Here is a 24210-nt window from a genome sequence, read left to right on the forward strand (position 1 = left end):
CTTCTAAGCCACTAAATCAATTCCTTGATTTATATGCAATTTGCCTTTAAATGTTAATTTTCTCTATCACTAATGACTAATACTCTTTATGTGGTGATCTGTGATACTGTCTCTTAAATATGATACAGAAGTTTGATTTTTAAAAAGTCAGACACACAATTGTATAGGCAAAAATGTGTGCTCAGCATGCAAGCAGGCATCACACCCAGTCACAGTAACTTAATTAATTAATTTGCTTTGTAAACATGTTGCTAATTCACTCAATATGTGCCTGACCCATGTCCTAGCCATTCTTAAAACACTTTAATTTTACATGGGTATTTTTTTTAAAAGTGCATATATAAAAAGGTCCTGTTGTGTTGAAAAGGAGTGCAAATATTGTGGGGTTTAAATACTGTATGCTGTTATGAAGGGGCGTATTGTTTATATAGGATCTTGAAACAGTAGCCCAGTTAGCTAACAGTGGGATATAATTATATTTTTATATCTTTAAGAGTTTTGATGCTATCCCATGAAGTCTTATATTTAAAACTAGATCACATTGTTATTGAAAATATCTCTGCAGCTGGGTTCTCAGTACTGTTTCAGAGGCTTCTCCAGCCTCTGTTTTGCACCATAAAAAGGGTCCCGTGATTACTGGTCTCTTTGCCCTTGAATTGTCCTGGAAGTATCTGGAAATGAGTGTGTGAACTTTCCAGGGTTTTAAAAGAATTAACTCTGTCCTTCATACACAATTTAGAAGTATATCAGGCTGCCAATGCAATAACTATGCAGCATTTGACAAGCTCTTCGCTGCTTGAACTCGTCAGTGCTTCAAAACAGAGAAGATGAGATGCACAAGGGTTTGTTTATAATGAGGTGGTTCATTAGGTCTGGGAAGACTTAAGATCTGCTCCTGAAATGTGCTGAGCACATGCAGCTCCCAATGCATTAGCTCTTAGTAAATCAGGATCTCTTATTCCTTGGAATAACTTTTGCAACAATGAAAGGCTAGGCCCTCTGAGAATTAGTTGTAGCATGCACTTATTGCAGCAGAAGAGAGAAAAGTTGAGACTTCCCATACAATAGTGTGGTCTCAAGGGGCTGATCCGAAGCTTATTGAAATAAGGGGAATCTTTCCTGTGACTTGAGTGGGCTTTGGATCAAATCTGTAGAGATGATCAGGTTTTGCACATCCCACAATCCTTATTCATTAGTTTTATATTAGAATGAGACATGCAATAGTATGTAGGTATACAGAAATATAATGCAGAGCCAAATCAAAACATGATTGAAAACCTCTAAAGCAGCGGTTCCCAAACTTGTTCCGCCGCTTGTGCAGGGAAAGCCCCTGGCGGGCCGGGCCGGTTTGTTTACCTGCCGTGTCCGCAGGTTCGGCCGATCGCAGATCCCAGTGGCCGCGGTTCGCTGCTCCAGGCCAATGGGGGCTGCGGGAAGCGGCGCGGGCCGAGGAACGTACTGGCCGCCGCTTCCTGCTGCCCTGCACAAGCGGCGGAACAAGTTTGGGAACCACTGCTCTATAGTGTTTAACAACTGCATCCCTGGAAGACAAATACAGTCTAACACACCATATACTTGAGGGGTACACTTGTTATTTTCCCCAACTCTTCTCTGAGCTGCCTATTAGCTGTATCTGCTTTAGAAGCAGTTAGATAAGCAGACCAGAAATCTGATTTTAGTTCTACACCACAGTCTGCTTCTAAACATCTTGATTAAGATGTTTTGTTTTGTTTTGTTTTCTCTGCAGTGAATATCTGGTAAATGGAATTTTACTTGTCTGAGTTAGATTTTGTTTCAGATGAAATTGTAAATGTAGGATAATTAAGTACAGATCTGGAAAAAAAAGATTGATGGTAAGGGTAAGGATATTTTATGTGCAGGATCACACTACTAAACCCCCAAAAGAACAGTTATTACATGGAGGGGCAGATCCTTAACTGACATAAAAGTTGAGGATATGCCCTGAGATGTTAGTGGCAAAATAGAAGTTATATATATAACTTCATTAAATCAACAAATTTTCAGATTAGGGGAGGATTTTACCATTCAGATGCTATCGTTTTAGCCACTTGATTGCAATAGACCCTGCTCTGAATATAATGAAAACATTTGCATCCCTTTAAAGACCTCTCCATTGCTGCAAAATTGTACTGTCATTAGAACCGGTTATAGTCACTTTTGCAAAAATCAAGCTGGAACACTGAGTGAGGTCTGGAAATAATCAGGCACCTAAACAGAGACTGATTTTTTTTATACATAATCTTTTTGTGAAGTATTATTTTTCATCTGCCTTATGTCCTTTGGGAAAGCAATATTTATTTGCAATTATTTCAAAAGCTTTAGAGAAGCAAATTAATAAAACACATCAAAACCCTTCCATGTATTTTTTGATAATTATCATTGTTATCTAGATTTAGTAAATGTCTGCCCATTGCTAAATATGCCTTACATGCACACATTGCACTAACTATGTAGGGAAACTCACATGACCTCAGGTAGATGTACACCTGTAGAATCACAAAGCTTGAAGGTAAACTTTACACCTCATCTTAAAACAATCATAATTCATCTGCTGGCAAACCAGCCTCAAGGACAGCCTCGCTGAGCCTTTGCATCCCCATATATCAGTATATATATTTTATGGTCTCGATGCTGAATTTCTCTGAAGAAATTTCCATTTTGCCTTCAACTTACATTGAAATGAATGGGACTTGAAGATGCTGAGCCCCTCTCAGGATCTGACCTTGGCCCCGTCTGCCTGCCAGGAAGTAAGTCTGCTTTCACTCCAAAGAAATACAAGTGAAAATCTGTCTGATTTCTATTGCTGGTGATGTGCAAGGTGCTGAGAACTTCAAATCCCATGGGCTACAAAAGAAGACCTTGGGATGGAAGGTTCTGTAGTATTACTAGTACTCTGAGCAGTAGTGACCAGTTTTAGAGATACTTGTCTCTGTTTTAGGACCCCTTTTCATTTTTCCCCTCCCCTCTCCCCCGCCACTTCCCGACCTCCATTCCACCCCTGAGCCCCTCTGGAGGCTGCCCATTTAGGCCAAATCCTGCTTTTCATATGTGCCAAAACCTCCCATTGACAAACAAGATCAGCTCCCAGACTGCTGCACTGGACAGCACAATATGGGGAGAAGGTGTCCAGCCCTCTGTGGAGAAAGAAGTGGTTCGGGACTATTTAGAAAAACTGGACGTGCACAAGTCCATGGGGCCGGATGCGCTGCATCCGAGGGTGCTAAAGGAGTTGGCGGATGAGATTGCAGAGCCATTAGCCATTATTTTTGAAAACTCATGGCGATCGGGGGAGGTCCCGGATGACTGGAAAAAGGCTAATGTAGTGCCCATCTTTAAAAAAGGGAAGAAGGAGGATCCGGGGAACTACAGGCCAGTCAGCCTCACCTCAGTCCCTGGAAAAATCATGGAGCAGGTCCTCAAGGAATCAATTATGAAACACTTAGAGGAGAGGAAAGTGATCAGGAACAGTCAGCATGGATTCACCAAGGGGAAGTCGTGCCTGACTAACCTAATTGCCTTCTATGATGAGATAACTGGCTCTGTGGATGAGGGGAAAGCAGTGGATGTGTTATTCCTTGACTTTAGCAAAGCTTTTGATACGGTCTCCCACAGTATTCTTGCTTCCAAGTTAAAGAAGTATAGGCTGGATGAATGGACTGTAAGGTGGATAGAAAGCTGGCTAGATCGTCGGGCTCAACGGGTAGTGATCAATGGCTCCATGTCTAGTTGGCAGCCAGTTTCAAGCGGAGTGCCCCAAGGGTCGGTCCTGGGGCCGGTTTTGTTTAATATCTTTATTAATGATCTGGAGGATGGTGTGGACTGCACTCTCAGCAAGTTTGCCGATGACACTAAACTAGGAGGCGTGGTAGATACACTAGAGGGTAGGGATCGGATACAGAGGGACCTAGACAAATTAGAGGATTGGGCCAAAAGAAACCTGATGAGGTTCAACAAGGACAAGTGCAGAGTCCTGCACTTAGGACGGAAGAATCCCATGCACAGCTACAGACTAGGGACCGAATGGCTAGGTAGCAGTTCTGCAGAAAAGGACCTAGGGGTCACAGTGGACGAGAAGCTGGATATGAGTCAACGGTGTGCTCTTGTTGCCAAGAAGGCTAACGGCATTTTGGGCTGTATAAGTAGGGGCATTGCCAGCAGATCGAGGGACGTGATCGTTCCCCTTTATTCGACATTGGTGAGGCCTCATCTGGAGTACTGTGTCCAGTTTTGGGCCCCACACTACAAGAAGGATGTGGAAAAATTGGAAAGAGTCCAGCGGAGGGCAACAAAAATGATTAGGGGTCTGGAGCGCATGACTTATGAGGAGAGGCTGAGGGAACTGGGATTGTTTAGTCTCCAGAAGAGAAGAATGAGGGGGGATTTGATAGCAGCCTTCAACTACCTGAAGGGGGGTTCCAAAGAGGATGGAACTCGGCTGTTCTCAATGGTGGCAGATGACAGAACAAGGAGCAATGGTCTCAAGTTGCAGTGGGGGAGGTCTAGGTTGGATATTAGGAAACACTATTTCACTAGGAGGGTGGTGAAGCACTGGAATGCGTTACCTAGGGAGGTGGTGGAGTCTCCTTCCTTGGAGGTTTTTAAGGCCCGGCTTGACAAAGCCCTGGCTGGGATGATTTAGTTGGGAATTGGTCCTGCTTTGAGCAGGGGGTTGGACTAGATGACCTCCTGAGGTCCCTTCCAACCCTGATATTCTATGATTCTATGATTCTGTGATTGAGTTGTGACAGGAGACAGATATTGGCCCAGTGCCTTTAACAGGCTCCCACTGACTTCAGTCGGAGGTCTGAGTGTGCAATGAATGGAGGATCAAGCCCCATCAGTAGCTGGAAGAATAAGCTTTCATGTTAGCAAGCAGTGGAAATCGGAAAGTTTCAACACTGTAAAATAAGTTATTTAAAGTAAAAAAAAGAAAAGAAAAATCATGGTTAATATCCATTGGTCCAGCTGTCAGAGAGGCCCCACCTTCTAACCGACACAGTTTACCTCACATCAGCTTTGAAACATTCTGGTTCTCCAGGCTATTTAACGGGGAAGATAACTGACGCGTCCTCCTTTGCATCATCAAATTGCCAAGATGGTGGCTTCCTGTCTGATTGTTAATTATTCTTTTTTATTATACACTTTTATAATATAATAGTTTTATACTTAACTCATCTTTATAATTAGCTGTAGTGATTAGAATAGCTTTTATATTATATTGGAGTTTTCCTTGAATGAAGGCGAATGAAACAAGACATGCGAAACCCTAAAAGAGAAACCGGGTGGCACAGTGATGCTGGGCCAAGAAGTAATAAGCTACTTGGAAGAAGCAAGACAGAGTGAGCGTGGTTGATTGGATTACAGGATACTAGTGCCACCAATCCCCATTCCTTCCTTCCTTCATCTCAAAGAATTGATTATTCATTTATTACAATACATTCATATTATTAACTATAAAACTATCAGGATTTTTAAAGACATGTTATGTGCTGTTATCTAATGCAACTATCTCTCTTTGCAGAGGTTTTTTTTTTTCTTAGTATAAATATTTTATTGAAGAGAAAGGAGGAGAGCGAGCGAGAGAGGAAGGAAGAAGATGAAGCAGAATATCTAATAGCATACACCAGATTCACATTGCCTTATCAAGAAAATATTCATGTAGTGATGGGCTGTCTAAGGGCTTGTCTACTCTGGGAAATTGAATAACTATTCCGCTATAGCTATTCCAGTATAATTCCCTGTGTGGATACTCTTATGTTTAGGGCCCTACCATATTCACGGCTATGAAAAATGTGTTATGGATTGTGAAATCTGGTCTCTTCCGTGAAATCTGGTCTTTTCTGTACTTTTACCCTATACTATAAAAGCACCCTATAGTACATGCTAAAAGTATACAAAAGTGCACAGCGTTTCTCAAACTGGGGATCCCGACCCAAAAGGGGGTCTCAAGGCTATTGTAGGGGGTCACGGTATCGCCAGCCTTACTTCTGTGCTATTGCTGGGGGCAGTGCTGCCTTCAGAGCTGGGCACCTGGCCAGCAGTCACTGCTCTCCAGTTGCCCAGCTCTGAAGACAGCGTAGAAGTAAGGCAATACCGTGGCCCCCCCTACAATAGCCTTGCGACCCCTTTTTGGATCAGGACCCCCAGTTTGAGAATTGCTGAGTCCTAAGGGCTTTACATGTTCATATTTTGCCTTTTTCAAATACATAGTCATGTTTTGTTACACCATGACATTTAAGATTGAAATATCCGAAAACGTGAAATTCAAGATTTTTAAAATGCCATGGCCGTGAAATTTACCAAAATGACCATGAATTTAGTCGGGCCCTACTCATGCTGGAATGAAAGTGCCCTTTTCTGCAATAAGAGTGTCCACCTGGGGCGTTATACTGGAATCGCAATAGTGCTTTAAATTAACACCTGACCTTATTTTGGAATAACTTCCCCATGTGGACAAGCCCTACACTTGCTGTAGAGTGCTAACATTCTTCAGGATAGGCACTTCTCCTACTCCAGGTCCTCAGTCAATAAACATCCAGAAAAGAGCAGAGTGGCTCAGGAGCTGCTCCATTTTTCACGGAATGGGAAAGAGGAGTGAGGAGCAGAGAGGTATTGAGTCACTGCTCCTTTAAGAAGTGGGAAGCGTCATAAGGAACAGCCGTGGAGAGCTGGAATGCAGCATCTGAGGGCTTCCTGCATGCCTAGGAAATCATGGAGCAGGTCCTCAAGGAATCAATTATGAAACACTTAGAGGAGAGAAAAGTGATCAGGAACAGTCAGCATGGATTCACCAAGGGGAAGTCGTGCCTGACTAACCTAATTGCCTTCTATGATGAGATAACTGGCTCTGTGGATGAGGGGAAAGCAGTGGATGTGTTATTCCTTGACTTTAGCAAAGCTTTTGATACAGTCTCCCACAGTATTCTTGTCAGCAAGTTAAACAAGTATGGGCTGGATGAAGTGACTATAAGGTGGATAGAAAGCTGGCTAGATCGTCGGGCTCAACGGGTAGTGATCAATGGCTCCATGTCTAGTTGGCAGCCAGTTTCAAGCGGAGTGCCCCAAGGGTTGGTCCTGGGGCCGGTTTTGTTTAATATCTTTATTAATGATCTGGAGGATGGTGTGGACTGCACTCTCAGCAAGTTTGCCGATGACACTAAACTAAGAGGCGTGGTAGATACACTAGAGGGTAGGGATCGGATACAGAGGGACCTAGACAAATTAGAGGATTGGGCCAAAAGAAACCTGATGAGGTTCAACAAGGACAAGTGCAGAGTCCTGCACTTAGGACGGAAGAATCCCATGCACAGCTACAGACTAGGGACCGAATGGCTAGGTAGCAGTTCTGCAGAAAAGGACCTAGGGGTCACAGTGGACGAGAAGCTGGATATGAGTCAACAGTGTGCTCTTGTTGCCAAGAAGGCTAACGGCATTTTGGGCTGTATAAGTAGGGGCATTGCCAGCAGATCGAGGGACGTGATCGTTCCCCTTTATTCGACATTGGTGAGGCCTCATCTGGAGTACTGTGTCCAGTTTTGGGCCCCACACTACAAGAAGGATGTGGAAAAATTGGAAAGAGTCCAGCGGAGGGCAACAAAAATGATTAGGGGTCTGGAGCGCATGACTTATGAGGAGAGGCTGAGGGAACTGGGATTGTTTAGTCTCCAGAAGAGAAGAATGAGGGGGGATTTGATAGCAGCCTTCAACTACCTGAAGGGGGGTTCCAAAGAGGATGGAACTCGACTGTTGTCAATGGTGGCAGATGACAGAACAAGGAGCAATGGTCTCAAGTTGCAGTGGGGGAGGTCTAGGTTGGATATTAGGAAACACTATTTCACTAGGAGGGTGGTGAAGCACTGGAATGCGTTACCTAGGGAGGTGGTGGAGTCTCCTTCCTTGGAGGTTTTTAAGGCCCGGCTTGACAAAGCCCTGGCTGGGATGATTTAGTTGGGAATTGCTTTGAGCAGGGGGTTGGACTAGATGACCTCCTGAGGTCCCTTCCAACCCTGATATTCTATGATTCTATGATTCTAGGAACAGTGGCACCAGCACTGTGGTGGAGGGGGCAGAGCTGATTGATTTGAGGGAAGACAGCAGATTTATTTTCACAAGAAGAGAACTGCATTGATTGGAAAGAAAAAAACTGCTTTATTTGGGGGGCTGGGGCAACATCATTATGTTTTTGGTGCAGCAGAATGATGGGGGGATGTGCATATGGCATTTTGAGTGGAGATGTGGCAGCCCAGAGGTATTTTTCAGTTGGGCTAGTACACTTAATCCTAGGGCCAGTAGCTGTCAAGGAAAAGTTTTTTTTCAAACCCAGGATATTAGCTGATTTATTGAATCTTCAAGGTCTCTGTTGTTCTTATTTCTCTCCCAGAGTATGGGTGGGCAGGAATGTGTTTTCTTTACCCCAAAATCTTACTAGGAAACTATAATATAATATATCATTTACATTTAGGGCAAATGCCAATAAAAGTCACTTTGCATGCAAGATTACCACAGTTCCTACACACTCCCAGATTGCTGCTGCTCTTTTGAATGAAGAAGGAAAAACCCAGAAAATATTCTGTCAAGTGTATGTCCTCAGTGAGAAGGCCCATTGAATATGGTACATGTTTTAGCCTAACACAGTATCTTACATTTAGCAAGACCGCTAATCACTTTCAGCATAGGCTCACACATATAGTAGGGTTCCAGTCTGAGAAACATGAAAGGTTTGAGAGAGACCGTCTGTTTCCCGGGGTTTTAAAAATACTTTGGGCCTGATTACCTGCTTGTTGACGCTAGTGTAAAATGGGAGTAACTGCTTTGAGGTCTAGTGTAAATGATGACAGAATCAACACTTGGGGCCGGATTCTTTATTTCATTACATAAAAAAAAAGCCTAAGTGTGTGGAGCGTGAGGTCCTTCATTTGTAAGAGCTTCATTTGGAAAGTGCACAAAAGACAAGATAGGTCATCTGTGTTAAAACAAGCCATATCTGTTTCATGTATGCACCCAGCAATTCTACTTTCTAATTCCTTAGCAATCACACTGCTGGAATCTTATTCATCTGTTGAGTAAACTATATGTTTGTTCTTATAATTATGTAAATAAGGTAAGTGGTTAAGTTTTAGACCTGGAACAATAATGTTACCACCATCATCCCTTCAATAAACAACAGGCTTTGTGGGTAGCATTAGCGGTACCTTACATATCCTGCGCTGGGGAACACACAATGCTGACACAGCGACTGCATGCAATTCTGATTGTATTTACAATCATATTTAGCCAGAGTAACTCCTCGTGCTATTTAAACATCTTTGAAAGGAAGCTCTATTTCATCAATGGTGATACATCAGTATTTGATAATAAAGCCGCATAGTGTGTAGTATATACAAATACAGCCAAAATTAATTAAGGTGTAGTGGACGTGAGTGATCTATAGTAAATGTGACATTTCAAATGGTGAGAAAATATGAAAATGGGCTATTTCCATGTGTTGTCATCCTTCTGGTTAAATGATACTTCTGTTTTCGATGAAGCCACCAAGCAGTAACATTTTGGAGTTTCGCATTGGTGAGAGCCCATTGTGTTCAGGATATAATCATTATTCTGCTTCTACCCAGGAAACCCTCTCTCCCCACCATGGAGGAATTTGGAATAAAATGTCTCATTCCAGGAAACAGACTTTCCAAATAAGCTTGGGCATTGAGTCAAAATGTGGGCTCCAAATCTGTTCCTTTTCTTAATAAGAATCAGCACTTTGAGAAATGCTGCTTCACAAGGAAATAATTGCATTAGTCAGCCTCTTGGCATGGGCATAGGTTGGAACCTCTTCCTTTAATCGGGCCCTACCTCTCCCCCAAGGTTTTTAGAGCCTCAAAAGATACTAACTGCCAGGGGGGGGGGGGTGTCTTTCTTTAAACAGACTTTTCCTTCAGTAGCTACATCCCCTGCTGCCTTGAAATTATACAACTAAGCCCCCAATCCAATAGTTTGATCCACATGCCCATGTGGGACATCATGGACTTCTGGTACATTGCATGGGGGGATATGAAAGGAGCATCCACCCCATTTTGCCGACATGCATAGTAATTGGGCAGGATTCCTACTCAGGTTTTCCTTGAGTGCTAGGCAGAGGCTCTGGCTAATGCACCTGCTCAAGTTGTGGCATGGGGGCTCAAACTACACAGGCAAGAGGATTTGTAGTGCATAGTCAGGCTTTTGCCCCTCCCCTCGGTCCATTCTTCAACCATTAGGCAGAGCATATGCTGCTCCACTCAGGACTGCTGCAAAGTGTATTGTCTCCCCAGATCCACCCAGGTGCTAGCAGGTGCTTATGTAACCCACACACCTTCTGGGTGTGGTGTTCTGTCCCATCTATTGGCACTGAGACCACTTAAAGAGAGAAAGATAAAATGGGTCTGCTCTACAGCCTTAGCTGACAGCCAGTTGGCTTTTAGCTCATGCGGTAGAGGCTCATGCACTAATCTCCAGAGATCCCCGCTTCGATCCTGCCCGCCGACGACTGGGGTCTGTCGGCATTACACTTAGTGGTAGCAGGATGGCTCCTAGGCTAAGTCTACACTACGGGGGGGCGGGAGGTGTCGACCTAAGATACGCAACTTCAGCTACGTGAATAGTGTAGCTGAAGTTGTGTATTTTAGGTCGACTTACCTGGCTGTGAAGACGGTGGCGAGTCGACCACTGCCGCGCCGCCGTCGACTCCGCTTTCGCCTCTTGCCGCGGTGGATTTCCGGAGTCGACGGCAGAGCCATCGGGGATTGATTTTATCGCGTCTTCACTAGACGCGATAAGTCGATCCCCAATAGATCGATTGCTACCTGCCGATCCGGCGGGTAGTGAAGACGTGCCCCTAGAAACTACTGGGCTACTTTGCGCCCTCTAGTGTAGCCCAGAGTAGTACTTCGGGCAGAATTTTCCTCTCAGATGTTAAGAACTTAGATGTAGCATTTCTATTTATTCCATATTTGATTATGAAACTCATCAGCATGTTCATTTTAAATATAAGGAGGGCACAATGTCAGAGGCTGAGAAGAAAGGTTATGATTCCTATGGACAGATGGTGAAGGGTGCAGCATAAGAACCTTAATAGACTTGAATAGAACGACTGCCTGGAACAAAGTGCCTATTCTGATCAATAGGTTATAGTGTCATAACAGGCTTCTTCTTCCCAAGCAATGGAACGATTGCTCACGTGTGATGAAGGGTTTCCTGTGCAGAGCTAGTCTATTACTTGGGAAGATCAGACCTGATATGTCTTTATGGCTAAGTGTTTGGACTGAGTGCTTCCTTCCCAGTGTGAGACAGTGTGCATTTGAGTGCCAGTTAAATGGGAACATGTTTTGATTTAGCACGTATTTAGGGCTATGCTGTGACTTTGCATCTAGTTCTGTGTAAGGCACAGGGCATATCTGGGCCACCCCAGTAGGCTCCCTAGCTCCGTGAGCCACAATACCTCCCCTGCTCCAGGGGAAGAATTATTTGCTTCTGGCCAGCTCAACTCTTCTGCAGGGTGCGTTTTAGCAGAGGGGAAGGGGCAGAAACAAGCCTCCACTTCCCCTTCTGCCTTCGCCTCACCTGCTTGCTCACAGCAGCTGCAAAGAACCTGCTTTCTCACTGCCCTTCCCTAGAACCAAAATGGAGGAAGCCATACAAGGGTATGAGTGTTATTGTCTCTTACTCCCCTGAATTAGGGCCAGTTACAATCTAGCCCTCAGCATTTTCATGCACAGATCTCAGCGCTTTACAAAGGGGGTGAGTATTGTTTGTCCCATGTTTACCATTCATGCCTGTGGTGGGTAGCTCTTTTAGCTGAAACAAACTAACCATGAAACACCCCCACTCTCCACTTCAATAAAACTTCCCACTCAAACATCTTAAAGCAATTTACAAATACAAATGAGTTCATCTTCACAGCACTCCTTTGAGCTGCGTGCTGCTCCCATTTAACAGGTAAGGCCCTGGTCTACACTACAAACGTAGGTGGGTATAACTATGTTACTGAGTGAAGCAGTTATACTACCCTAATTCCTGGTATTGACAGCGCTATGTCAATGGGTGGGTTTCTCCTGTCAACATAGCTACCACCTCTCGGGGAGAAGGAGTACCTACACCAATGGGAGAAGTTCTCCCGTCAGCGTAGGTAGCATCTTCACTAAGAGCTACAGTGGCACAGCTGCAGTGCGGTAAGTGTAGACAAGCCCATAGAAAAAGAGGCATGGAGACGTTAGTTGACTTCAGAGGTCACACAGGAAGTCTGTTGCAGAACCAAGAATAGAAGCCAGACCTCCTGAGTCCTAGCCCAGTGCGTTAACCACAATTCCATCCTTCCACTTCCTCATAATAAAATGTGCTGGATAAAATAAATGGATCGGGAACGGGGCTAGTTATTTTATTGCTCCTAGCAACAGATTGCCAAGAAAGAATCCTCACCAGACAAGTCAGAGGGGTGTGCAAAGGAGAAGTACCAAGAGGCCTCAGTAGACATCCATTAGCATCTAGTGCCCTCATCAGCAGTATTTTAAAAAATGCTTTCAAATGTTATTAATTTGTGCATTAAGTATCTGATTGAATTTTATTGAGATGAGTAGACATGTGGGGTCTTCATCTCATCATCAGCCAGCATGTGCATTTCACAACGGCTCTTTACCAATGCCCAGGCTACCAATATCGGCCTTTATAGTCCTATGGCAAGGTGAGGGAAAGCTCTATGAAGGTATGTCATGTAGTAGAGGATTAGGGTGGAGCAGAGTACATCGTCCCCTGTGTCCCAGTCTTGGGAAGACTATTTCCAGAAGCCTAATCTCTCAGGATGCTTCCCCAAAGGAAAGTGCAACCTCACAGTGACCCCTCTGTAGGGTTTTGTGAAATGTACGATCTAGCCTGGGGTGGGCAAACTTTTTGGCCTGAGGGCCACATCGGGGTGTGAAACTGTATGGAGGGCCGGGTAGGGAAGACTGTGCCTCCCCAAACAGCCTGGCCCCTGCCCCCATCCAACCCCTCCCACCTCCAGTTCCCTGACTGCCCCCCCTCAAAATCCCCCACCCATCCAACCCCCCTGCTCCTTGTCCCCTGACCATCCCCTCCCGGGACCCCTGCCCCTAACCCCCCCCCGAGACCCCAAACACTATCTAACTCCCCCTGTTCCCCATTCCCTGCCCCCCCCAGAACCTCTGCCCTATCCAACCCCCCCCTGTTCCCCATCCCCTGACCGCGCTCCCCCCCAGAACCTCCACCCCATCCAACCGCCCCCTGCTCCCTGTCCCCTGACTGTCCCCCGGGACCCCCTGCCCCTTATTCAACCCCCCGACCCCGTGGCTGCAGGGGAGGGGGAACAGTGGGGGAGGGGCCCGGGGATAGCCTCCCGGGCCAGGAGCTCAGGGGCCAGGCAGGACCGTCCCGCGGGCCGTAGTTTGCCCACCTCTGATCTAGCTCATTAAATACAAGGCACCCAGGGAATGTCTATACTGCAGTTAGACACCTGCAACTGGCCTGTGCTAGCTGAGTTGGGCTCACAAGGCTCAGGCGAAGGAGCTGTTTAACTGCGGTGTAGACATTTCAGCTCAGACTGGAGGCTGGGCTCTAGGACCCTGTGAAGTGGGAAGGTCCCAGAGCTTGGTCTGCAGCTTGAGCCCAAATAGCTCCACTGCAATTAAACAGACCCTTGGCTTGAGCCCCACGAGCCTGAATCAGCTGGCATGGGCCAGCCACGGGTGTCTAATTGCAGTGTAGACATACTTTCTGTAGTTAGCTAGAGAGCAGGGTGAATGGGATACAGCACAGTGAGTTCTTGTCCCCTCTTTGCTGATGTTCACTTTGTTCGCAGTATGTTTCAAGTGCTCTATTTTTATTTTTTCACTGTGGGGTTGATATTGTGCCAGTTGTGACTTGCTTCTGCCCAGATAAATAACAGTAGCAAACATTTCTAGATTGGCTGCTGTTGACCTAATGGGAAAGTAATGTGTAGGTGTAGATCTAAGTCACCATCTGCACATCCCCATACACAAGATCACCATTAAAGCTGCCCTTGTTAAAAAAGAAAATGCTGCTTTTTCCTCTGGGAAAGGATTTTTTTTTTTTTAAAGTCAGTGGATTAGAGTTTGTGAAAGTGAAGGACTGATAACACCAATGTAAGCCAGGCACAGTGTTATGAATTCAGCTTTATTATTAGACCAAAATTACAGACAGTGACTGACACACAAAAAGGGATAATAGGAAGACTTTCAAAGGGACACATGCATGTTGGGTGCTTAACACCCAGTGACATTTTGGGCACCTGATAGCGCTTTGTTCCTTTAAGATCTCCTCCCATGTGACTTGCTAGGGTCATAGAAATTCAGTGTCAAAGTCAGGGATAGAACCCAGATCTCCAGGCCTGTATTTTAACCACTAGCCCATACATTCTCTCTTTGTTTGGATTTAGATCCTCTGCCTCCAGACACTCGCACTCTGGATTATTAGTGGGGTTATTATTTAGAATGTGATAGTGTCTATCGTGTGCTTTCCAAACACAGAGAAAACAAAACTTTCTCTGCCCCAAAGCGTTTGTCATCGAGGGGAGGAGGGGAAGGACATAGAGTGGGGGAAAGGGATATAACATACAAGTAGAGTGGTCAGAGTGCTGGCTGGCATACCTACTAGCATTTCCACTTTGTTTTGGTTTTTACATTGACTATATCTTTTACAATAGCACCTAAGAATCCCCATCAAGCATCAGGGCTTCATTGTGCTAGGTGCTGTACAAACAAGTGATAAACGTAACAGTCCCTACCCCAGAGAGCTCCTAACCTAGATGGCAAACAGGACACAAAAAGTTGACAAAATGGACAGAGTACGAGTGGGACAGAACAATGACATAGCGATAAAGCCAACAGAAAAAAGTAGAGGTGACATCTTGCCATTTGCCTAGCCAATGTTAAACGGGTGTGATTTTGTGAGCATCACAGCAGAGGTAGGTTTTAAGGAGGAATTTATAGGAGGCCATGGTGGTAGCTTTACAAATTTTGATGGAGAGTTTTTCCCATCAATGAGAGGCAGATAGAAGAAAACACAGATGCATGAAGAAGAAGCAGACTGGTGAGAGCTTGATTCTGCTATCTTTGACAGGTGGCTGTTGATAGCTTGATCAACTAGTAGATAAGTTGGGGCTAGATGGAGAGGTGCCTTAAAGATAAAGACAAGGAATGTGTTTGATACAGTGGAGAGAAGAACCCAGTAGAGGGATACAAAGAGGGGTTGATGTGCCCAAAGCTAAGATCATGAGTCAAGGCCAGATAGAAGATTACAGCTGTTGAAGTACGAGTAGATCCCAGCCTGAACAAACGCCGGAAAGGCCAAATCTTTGTAATATTATGTAGGCAGAGGGTCAAAAGAGAGACCTAAATCAAAGATCACGCCCATGTCATGGTCCTCAGTGAGGTGGTAGTAGAGAAATTGAGGGGAGGTGAAGATTTTGTGAGGGAAGATCTAAAGCTTGGGTTTAGTCCTGATGAGGTTAAATTACCCACTGATGATCCATAAAGAAATATCAGAAAAAAAGGCCAAGATGTGGGACTGACTGGAGGGAGACAGGTCTTCAGTAGAGAGGCAGATTTGTGAGTCGCTGGTGTACAGGTGATTTTTGATGCCATTGTAACAGATATGGCAATTTCTTGCCATATCCTTGAGAGACCTTCTTAAATAAAGTAAAAAAATCTTTGGGGTCCATTATATTAAATAAATGGCTTATGTAGTATTGTGGACCAGGATTGTATGTAACCGCTCAGGGTGGGAGATATGAGACCTGAGGGTTCAAAGAACTATATTGAACAACAGGCCAAACAAGAATGGACTTTTGGAACAAAAAGCATTAAATGGTTTTCCTGGAGAATATTTAGGGGGTGGTGAATGCAAATTCTAACCTCCAGTTATGCAAAAACCCAGCCTGTTAAAGCTATGCCCTGAAGAAAGAGTGATTGTCTTCTTTACCTATTCCCAAAGTTTGGAAATCAAAGACCCAAACTGTATAAAGAAACAGGGTAATCTGCCCTTTCGGGGTTCTGCTTCTGAGACAGTTATGAACTTGTAATCATGGAGAAAACCCAGTTGTGGGTTCTGAAGGACTGACACCTATCAGAGCCTGAGGCTGGAGTTGGGGTGATTTCTGGTAAGTTTTTTTTAGCATGCATGTAGGTTTATTTTATTGTGTTTAATGCTTTCTCTGTAATGCTTTCATCTTAAGAATAAATCTCCTTGCTTTTAAAGAGCTGTATGGTAACATAACTGAGGGGCATTACACTGTTCATAGCCTCTGGAGAGAAATCAGAGCTCAGACACTGGACCAGTATCTGAGTTTTGCTTTCTCTCCAGAGGCTATGAACAGTGTAATGCCATCTAGCTTGCTGGGATATCATGGTGTAGTCAGGGAACTGTGCAGCTGGAAAGGACAGGAGGGAGAGAGATGTAGGTCTCTGCCCAAGAGAGGAATAGCTGGGAGCCGGAAACCTAAAAGTGGGTGTGCTTGGTGGAGCATGGAAAGGGAATACAGGTGCATTTGCCATGAACTGTGACAGCCATGTTTGTGATTAAGAGCACCTAGAAGTAGAGAGTAGAGAGAATTGTGCAGAAGGAACTGTATTGCTATTAACTATTAACTATTTATTTATTAGATGTAGAGCACTAAAAGTATGCTGAATGCTATAGAGCAGTGGTGGGGAACCTGTAACTCACAGGCCGCACACAGTCCACCAGGGTAATCTGCTGGCAGGCCACGAGACAGTTCGCTTACATTGACCATCTGCAGGCATGGCCGCCCGCAGCTCCCAGTGGCCGTGGTTCACCGTTCCCGGCCAATGAGAGCTGCGGGAAGCGGCGTGGGCCGCAGGGACGTGCTGGTCACCACTTCCCGCAGCTCCCATTGGCCGGGAATGGCGAACTACATAGGTTGCCCACCACTGTTATATAGAACCCAGCGGAAACACAATCCGTGCTCTGAGGAACTGACGGTCTGAGAAATAGATTTTCAGAAAAATACAGCTGTAATTACTCAATTTGTGTATGCAATTATTAATTGCAAGCACTGTGATTGTAAAAGCAAATGATTAGCTAGATACCACTGGTTGTCTGAGGAATAACATACTCCTTTTTTGAAAATTTAGGCCAAATACTAGAGTTGGTTGACATTTTTTCACTGAAACTTTTTTAAAAATTTATTTCAGCAAAAGTTTGTAGGGGTTTTTTTTCAATTGAAATTTGCATATTTTGGTTTTTTTAATTTAAAATGTTCCATTTTTGATTTTCAAAAACTATTTTTTAAATCAAAAAGTAATTTTCTTTTTAAACCAAAAATGGTTTTGGAAATGGAAAATGTTTTGGAATTTGATTTTTATTTCAATGAGAAACCAAAGAGTATTCATGGGAAATTTAGGGGGGAAAAAAGGATTAAAATGAAAATTTCTCATGGAAAATTATTGGAATTTTTCAGCCAACTCTACAGAATACCTAGTTACATTGAGGCAGAAATGGATAGTAGGAATATATCTGAGGGAAGTATGATTTCATTTACATGTTCAGGATTTCACTCAGGCAACTAAGCCTTCTTAGAGCTTTTTAGTGTCATTTAATCCCTTGGTGTCAGTGATCATGGCTCACCCCACTGCAGGCTGGGAAATTATTGGGCAAGGAATAGAGAGGGGATCCTGAGGAGAAAAATCGAGAGTATCGCCCAACTAACAAATCCTAACAGATTAATTTAGCCTAGGGGACAGTCAGGGCCGGCTCTAGCGTTTTTGCCGCCCCAAGCAGCAAAAAAAAAAAAAAAAAAAAAAAAAAAGCTGTGATCGCAAGCGGCGGCAGCTCTACTGCCGCTTCATTCTACGGCGGCAATTCGGCGGCAGGTCCGAGAGGGAGTGACAGCCCCACCGCCGAATTGCCACCGAATGGCCGGACGTGCCGCCCCACTCTTCATTGGCTGCCCCGGGCACCTGCTTGCCTCGCTGGTGCCTGGAGCCTGCCCTGGGGACAGTAAAGTCTGAGAATAAGCATTATTGATTGACCTTTAACATGAGGAATGATGAAGGTCCAGATCTTCTCCAGGTCTAAATCAGTGCAGCCAGTAGAGCTGTGCCAATTACAGCTGAGTGTCTGCCCATAAAATAATTGTTAGAAACATCTATTTTTAATTGCATTCATAGTCCTCATTTCCTTAAAAGAGGACTTCCTCGTCCCCATTCCCTTCCCTATCCAACAACTTTTTTTTTTCAGAGTAAAAGATCTAAAAATTTTCAGAAAACCACATGGCACTTTTTTTTATCTATATATCAAGGTGTTGCCAAATCCCTAACCCCTTTCCTGCTTTTCTCCCCTCTCATCATCTTCTGAGCCAGAGGGTTTTAGCAACTCAAGCATTTGTGAAACAGCTGACAGGATTTGGCCCTGATTTCATTTCTTCTCTGTAAAAAGTTTCAGTGTCGCAACTCTCTGGATGGTGTGCTTTGCTCTGAGATTCTTCCTGCACAATAGCTGGTTTTAAACAATTCTGTTTAATCAAGAGTGAAGTAAATGGCAGAGATTCAATGTTCTAGATCAGCAGTTTCCAGGATTGATACATCTTAATCAAGCAATTAGGTGACATTTTTTGTTATTGTTTGGTGTTTTCCACATAGGAGAAGGGAACAGATTTGCTGCTTTGCTCTGATGACTGCTAGCAGCAGTGTTTGTTGTTAACAGAGACATTTACACCTAACCACCAGTTGGCAGGTGTTAACACTTTGTTACTTTCTATTCCCACATGCTGAGGATTGTGGGAAGGCTGCCAAGCTCTCTGTCTTGTGTAACACTTCAGTTTTACAGTAACAACAGCACAATTAAAAAAACTGAATGATAGGCAAAGGATTTAATTCTTTTGTTTCCTTTTCTACCTACTATACCTGAAGGGAATAGCAGGCTTTGTGAAAAATCTGAATTATTTAATTTTTGTTTCTTCAGGGGCAAATGGGTGAAGGCTGGAGGGATATTTGTATTATAATCCGGTGTTATAAGAAGCACAAGTTGCATATTATATGCCCTGATATTTGCATTCTGGTTCTGACATTTGCATTCATTTGTATTCAGAAAAGGTATGATTATTAATATAGCATAAAATGCATGGAGATAATAAGGAAAGAGGATTGTAATGCTTTGATTCACTTTTGGATAACTCTGGCATGTGGGAAATGTTATTTTCCACTGGTACATCCTTTCTGCAGACCGCAGATGTGTGCAGTCCAATACCAAGTGACTGTGATTAGGAAAAATCTTAGGAAATAAAATATTCCTTCTCTATGAAATATAGCAAACATATATGAAAAGAAACCCTCCCTTCTTTCTCTCATCCACATGTGTCACATATAGTTGCCTTGTCAGGGCAGTTACTTTAGCCACAGGATCCTTGTTTTATAGTCAAGTAGAGTCCACAGTGATTGATTTGTTGCTGATGCAGTGAAGTTTGATTGATTTTGATTTACAGACACAGACGGGGTGCAGGGCAGCTGCAGAATCAAGTGCACAGTGTGCGGCGGTGAGTGTTGTCTTGATGTGAAACCAGTATCTGCTGCCATTAAGCAGGCCTGTAGACCGAAAGCCATTGGACTAAATTCTGCGCTGACTTACATCAGTGATTGATTTCCGCCACTGACATCAGTGAGTTTACACGGAGTGACCAGTAAGCCAACCCAGAATTTGGCTCACTATTTCCCCAGTCTATTGAATTATCCCTCCTGTGCAGTGAAGTGGGATTGCACATATTTGCTTTTGTATGGCGTGCTTCAAAAGGAGGCTTGGTGGAAATGAGTGCAATTCTGTCTCCTGATAGTGGCATTATGATTGGGGCAACCGTCATTTTAATTCACTGAGGTATGTAAGGATGGTAATGTGGACACCCTGGAATTACCTAAGTAGACGAAATTAGAGTATTATGGGGGTGGTGCAGTAATGGTTATGCCACAGTAGTGACTTCAGAAGCACAGCGGCTAAAGAAAGAAGAGACTGGCAGCAGCACTGGTAGCAGTAGTGTAGTTAGTGTAAGCCACAGAGCTTGAAGGATTACAGGGACAGAACTCAATGCTTCCCCCTATAGGAGGAAGGGGAAAGTCAAGCTGCTGGCAGGCTTTATTTACATAAATCATAATTTTGCATACCCATAGTTGCATGTAGTGTGTTGCGTTGCATTCTTTTGAGTTTATATTCTGATCTGATGAATGCTAATAGTTTGTTAATATAACTGTATTCAAGAAAGGGCACATGAATTGTGTATAAAGTTGGTCACCCTCAGCTGGCCTTTGGCTGGATAGGGAATCCAAATTCAATAAGGGGATCTGATTAATGAATCCAGCCCTTTTTACTGCCATTGATGCCTGATGGAAGAGGCACAGTCATATTAGGAGAGAATTCATGGTTCTTCAGCAGCTGAAATTTGGTGCAACTCTCTATTGGTGGACAGTTGCATATTTGCTGAAAAATTCTGTATGGCTTGGATGTAATAGGTCTAAGAGAAGCCTTTTAAAAGCCCAAATGGGGGTGGGGAGGGAATGACACAAGGAAGACTTTTCCCACTCAAAGCCCTACTCTACTTGTTTGGAAAGCCTTTGATTACTCAAGAAGGAATGTTATAAATAGACTCACGTTGTCTGCACACTCAGTGGTATGCTGAGTAGGAACTTGACTACACGTTCGATCAGTCTATGGGGCTTCCTTCCTTCATAATTCAAAAGATTTAATTAAACTGGGTTTATTCAACATTGTTCTAGGGCAACAAATAATTTTCATCTCAAAGTCAACTGAAAATTCTAAACAGAATCCTGAACAGAGCAGGGTATACTGAACTAGATCGGGGCTGGAAGGTGAAGTGAAATAAATTCAGACTATAAATAAGGAGCATTTTTAACAGTAAGGATAATTAAAGATTGTAACAACTTACATATAAGGATGTGATGCATTCTCTGTCACCTGAGGAGAACCTCGATGATGTAACTCCCCTGCCTTATATAGCTCTTGTGTAAGGTGGGAACCCTTTGTTTTCCAGTGGAAAAACAGTGGCATTCCAAAAGGGGAGGAGGGTGTCCAGTACCAGGTGACTTGGATCCACGTCTCTGCAAGGCTGTGGCAGCCATTACTCGTAGGCTGTCTCGAGCGTTCACAGGAAGACTAATCTCTTTTACAGTCCATTGTGTTTGCGAATGGGCCATTAGCACTGTCTGGTTTTCTCATTGTTGTACCTGAAGGGCTAGTTGGGGGTGACACCCAAAGTAATCCATTTGAAATACAGATACATAGTCAATATTCCTAACTTCAGATACAGAAATGATACAGGCATACAAATTGGATAATCACATCCAGTAAATCGTAACCTATCCAATGATATCTTACATGAGCCATCTTGCATAAAGTACATCTCAGTTGTCATATCCGTATCAAACACATATTTCCATAAAGAATATGGAGTGTAATGTCACACTCACTATTCCCGTTGATTTTTTGGGGAGGGGTTGTGGGGTCTCAGCACTTCTGAAAGTCAGGACATTACTTCTTTCAGAAAATAAACTCTGGGACTCCTAAGTGTAAAAATGAGCAGCTGGACAAGGTCCCAAATGTGTGCATCCTCTTGGGCCATGTACTGAAGGCTGCTGACAGTGCTAAAGAAGTGACATGACCTCTATGTACAAGAGAAGATCATCAGACAACAAGACTATTTAAGTGTCTATGCCATGCTCAGGCTTAAAAGGTGTCAAATGAGTTGTAGGGCTCTAGATAATACCATAAGTGACTGCTTTGACACAATCTTCTCAATCGTCTTACCTGAAGGGGGAATTTGTTTCAACAAGGTACAGAAAAAATCCAGATCAGGTTCTTTCTTCTGTCTGTCTGTCTGTCTTTTTTTTCTTTTAATAGTTAAGTGTTCTATTAAACACATATAGCTCTGTCAACATAAAAGTCATTTTTTCCCACGGCAGATTTACTGCTCTTCAGGCTGAATTCCTGAAATAAAGGATCTCCGGTCCTGCCGCCAAGCAGTACTTTGACATGGACAGGAGAAGGTGCTCAGATACCCCAGTGATAGGCAAGGTATAGGAACCTGCACAGATTAGGACTTTACTTATTAAACAGTCTTTCTATAAATTAAATCTTCTGCAGGCACCTTTCTATGAGTTAGGTTATTTACTGGTCAAATTATGCTTGAGTCTGCAGTTATTCTATACAGGAAACTCTTCTGCAAAAGTTCTACACTTGGAGTGGTTGCAGAATTGGACTTGGTAAAATCCTGGCCTTATAGAAGTCAGTGCAGGTTTTGCCATTTGACTAGAGCTAGGATTCCACCCCAGACCAAGATTCCATCATATCTGTATGGGAACAAAATGGCAAACATTTGTTGTGTGGCACTTTTTTTATACACCAGTGACTGTCATGAGCTGGCTCTGTGTTGGATTGTTGAGTCTGCATGAAAAGGATTCTGGATTGTTCTTTGCCACACACCAATTTGGAAATGGTCTGGATTAAATCACTCCCTTTCTGCCTGCAGATGTTCACACTTCAGCAACACAGCTGCAATGCTGAGCACAATGGTGAGGAGGCGAACTGTAGAATGGCCCCTGATGTGGTGGGAGCAGGGCCAGATTAATGCAGGGTCTTTAGGGGCTGCAGACCAGGGCCTCAGGCTAAGGGGGACCCCGCAGGCCTGAGGGCCGGATGTGGCCCACTCCTTCTTTTCATCCAGCCCGTGGCAAGCCCCCCCGGGTCTGGAGCTGTGAGCGCCGGCTCGCCAATGTACCCCTGTGGCCCCTAGGCGAGAGGCGTTCGGGTAATCTCTGCACGCTGCCTCTGCCCCCAGTGCTGGCTCTGCAGCTCCCATTGGCCAGGTACCTCGGCCCATGGGAGCTGCGGGGGTGGTGCCTGCGAGCACGGGCAGCGTGCACCGCGCAGAGAAGACTGGCCCCTCTGCCTAGGGGCCGGACATGCCGTCCACCTCGGAGAGCAGAGCAGCGCGGAGCCAGGGCAGGCAGGGATCCTGCCTTAGCCCTGCTGCACAGCTGCCCAGAAGCTGCCTGAGGTAAGCTCCTCCCAGCTGGAGCCTGCACTCCACACTCCCTCCTGCACCGCAATCTCCTGCCCCAGCCCTGAGCCCACTCCCCCACTCCAAACCCCCAGTGGCCCAACAAAATCTAATAGCCCCGGGCCCACAGGAGAGTTAATCCAGCCCTGAGTGGGAGATGTCTCTCCTGAATTTTTTTTTTCATGTTAGTGCAATACTGATGCTGTGGTCCTAGTGAGTCAAGAAATGCCCCTCTCCCTTCAAAAGGCCAGGTCTGGAATGCAGATGGTTCACAGACGGGATCATTAATGTATTGTGCCATGGTGCTGATGCTTCCCTTTGTTTTGTTACTAATTAATTATCCTGGTTTTCAAATGGCTGGCTCCTAGGTGTCAAAGGGTAACTGGTACAGATAGCAGAAAGCTAACACTAACTTCACTTCATTATTTTTTCTTGGAAACTTAAAAATTCCAATCTTGTTACATTAAGCTAAGTCATGCAGAAATGCACCAGCTGTTCTTTGGATAGTGGAAGCCAAATTCAGCATTACATTCTTTTTTCTTTGTTTTTCAGAGGCCCGTTCTAAAACTACTTGACACATTAAGTAAGGGAATCTTCTCTGCGCTCTCCTTCCATTTATTTGATTTTCCTAACTTATTTCTTAAGGTGGACTGTTTCCAGCACTTAGCAAGAAAATAAAATAAAAAAAAGTCAATGACTTTATTTACAGGTTGGTTATTCAGCCTCCCGCTGAAGTGGGGAGGCTCACTGGTGTTGAGGGAATAATTATATCTTCATACCCCCATTCTCCTGTGATGGATGCGCTGCTCTGGACAGACATAACCCAGGGATTGTTCTGACCAGGTGAATGAAATCAGATTACTGGACTCTTCTTTTTAATGAGAGTTCTCTCTGCTGGCATGTTTGCTGAACCTCCATGGTCCCTTTGCCTCCAAGGAGGAGATTCGTGCTCTCTTCTTCTGCTCCCTGTGGAAGAGCCTTTTGCAACTTATCCTTCCCCTTTGGAAAATAAAATCCCCATTATATTTCCCCCTGTTTACTTTATCCCACCAGCCTGGCTTCCATTTGGAAGGGAGAGGATCTTCACTGGAGCACGTTAGAGAGGGCTGGAGACTCCC

This window comes from Emys orbicularis, chromosome 2, assembly GCF_028017835.1.
Source record: "Emys orbicularis isolate rEmyOrb1 chromosome 2, rEmyOrb1.hap1, whole genome shotgun sequence".
NCBI lineage: Eukaryota > Metazoa > Chordata > Testudines > Emydidae > Emys > Emys orbicularis.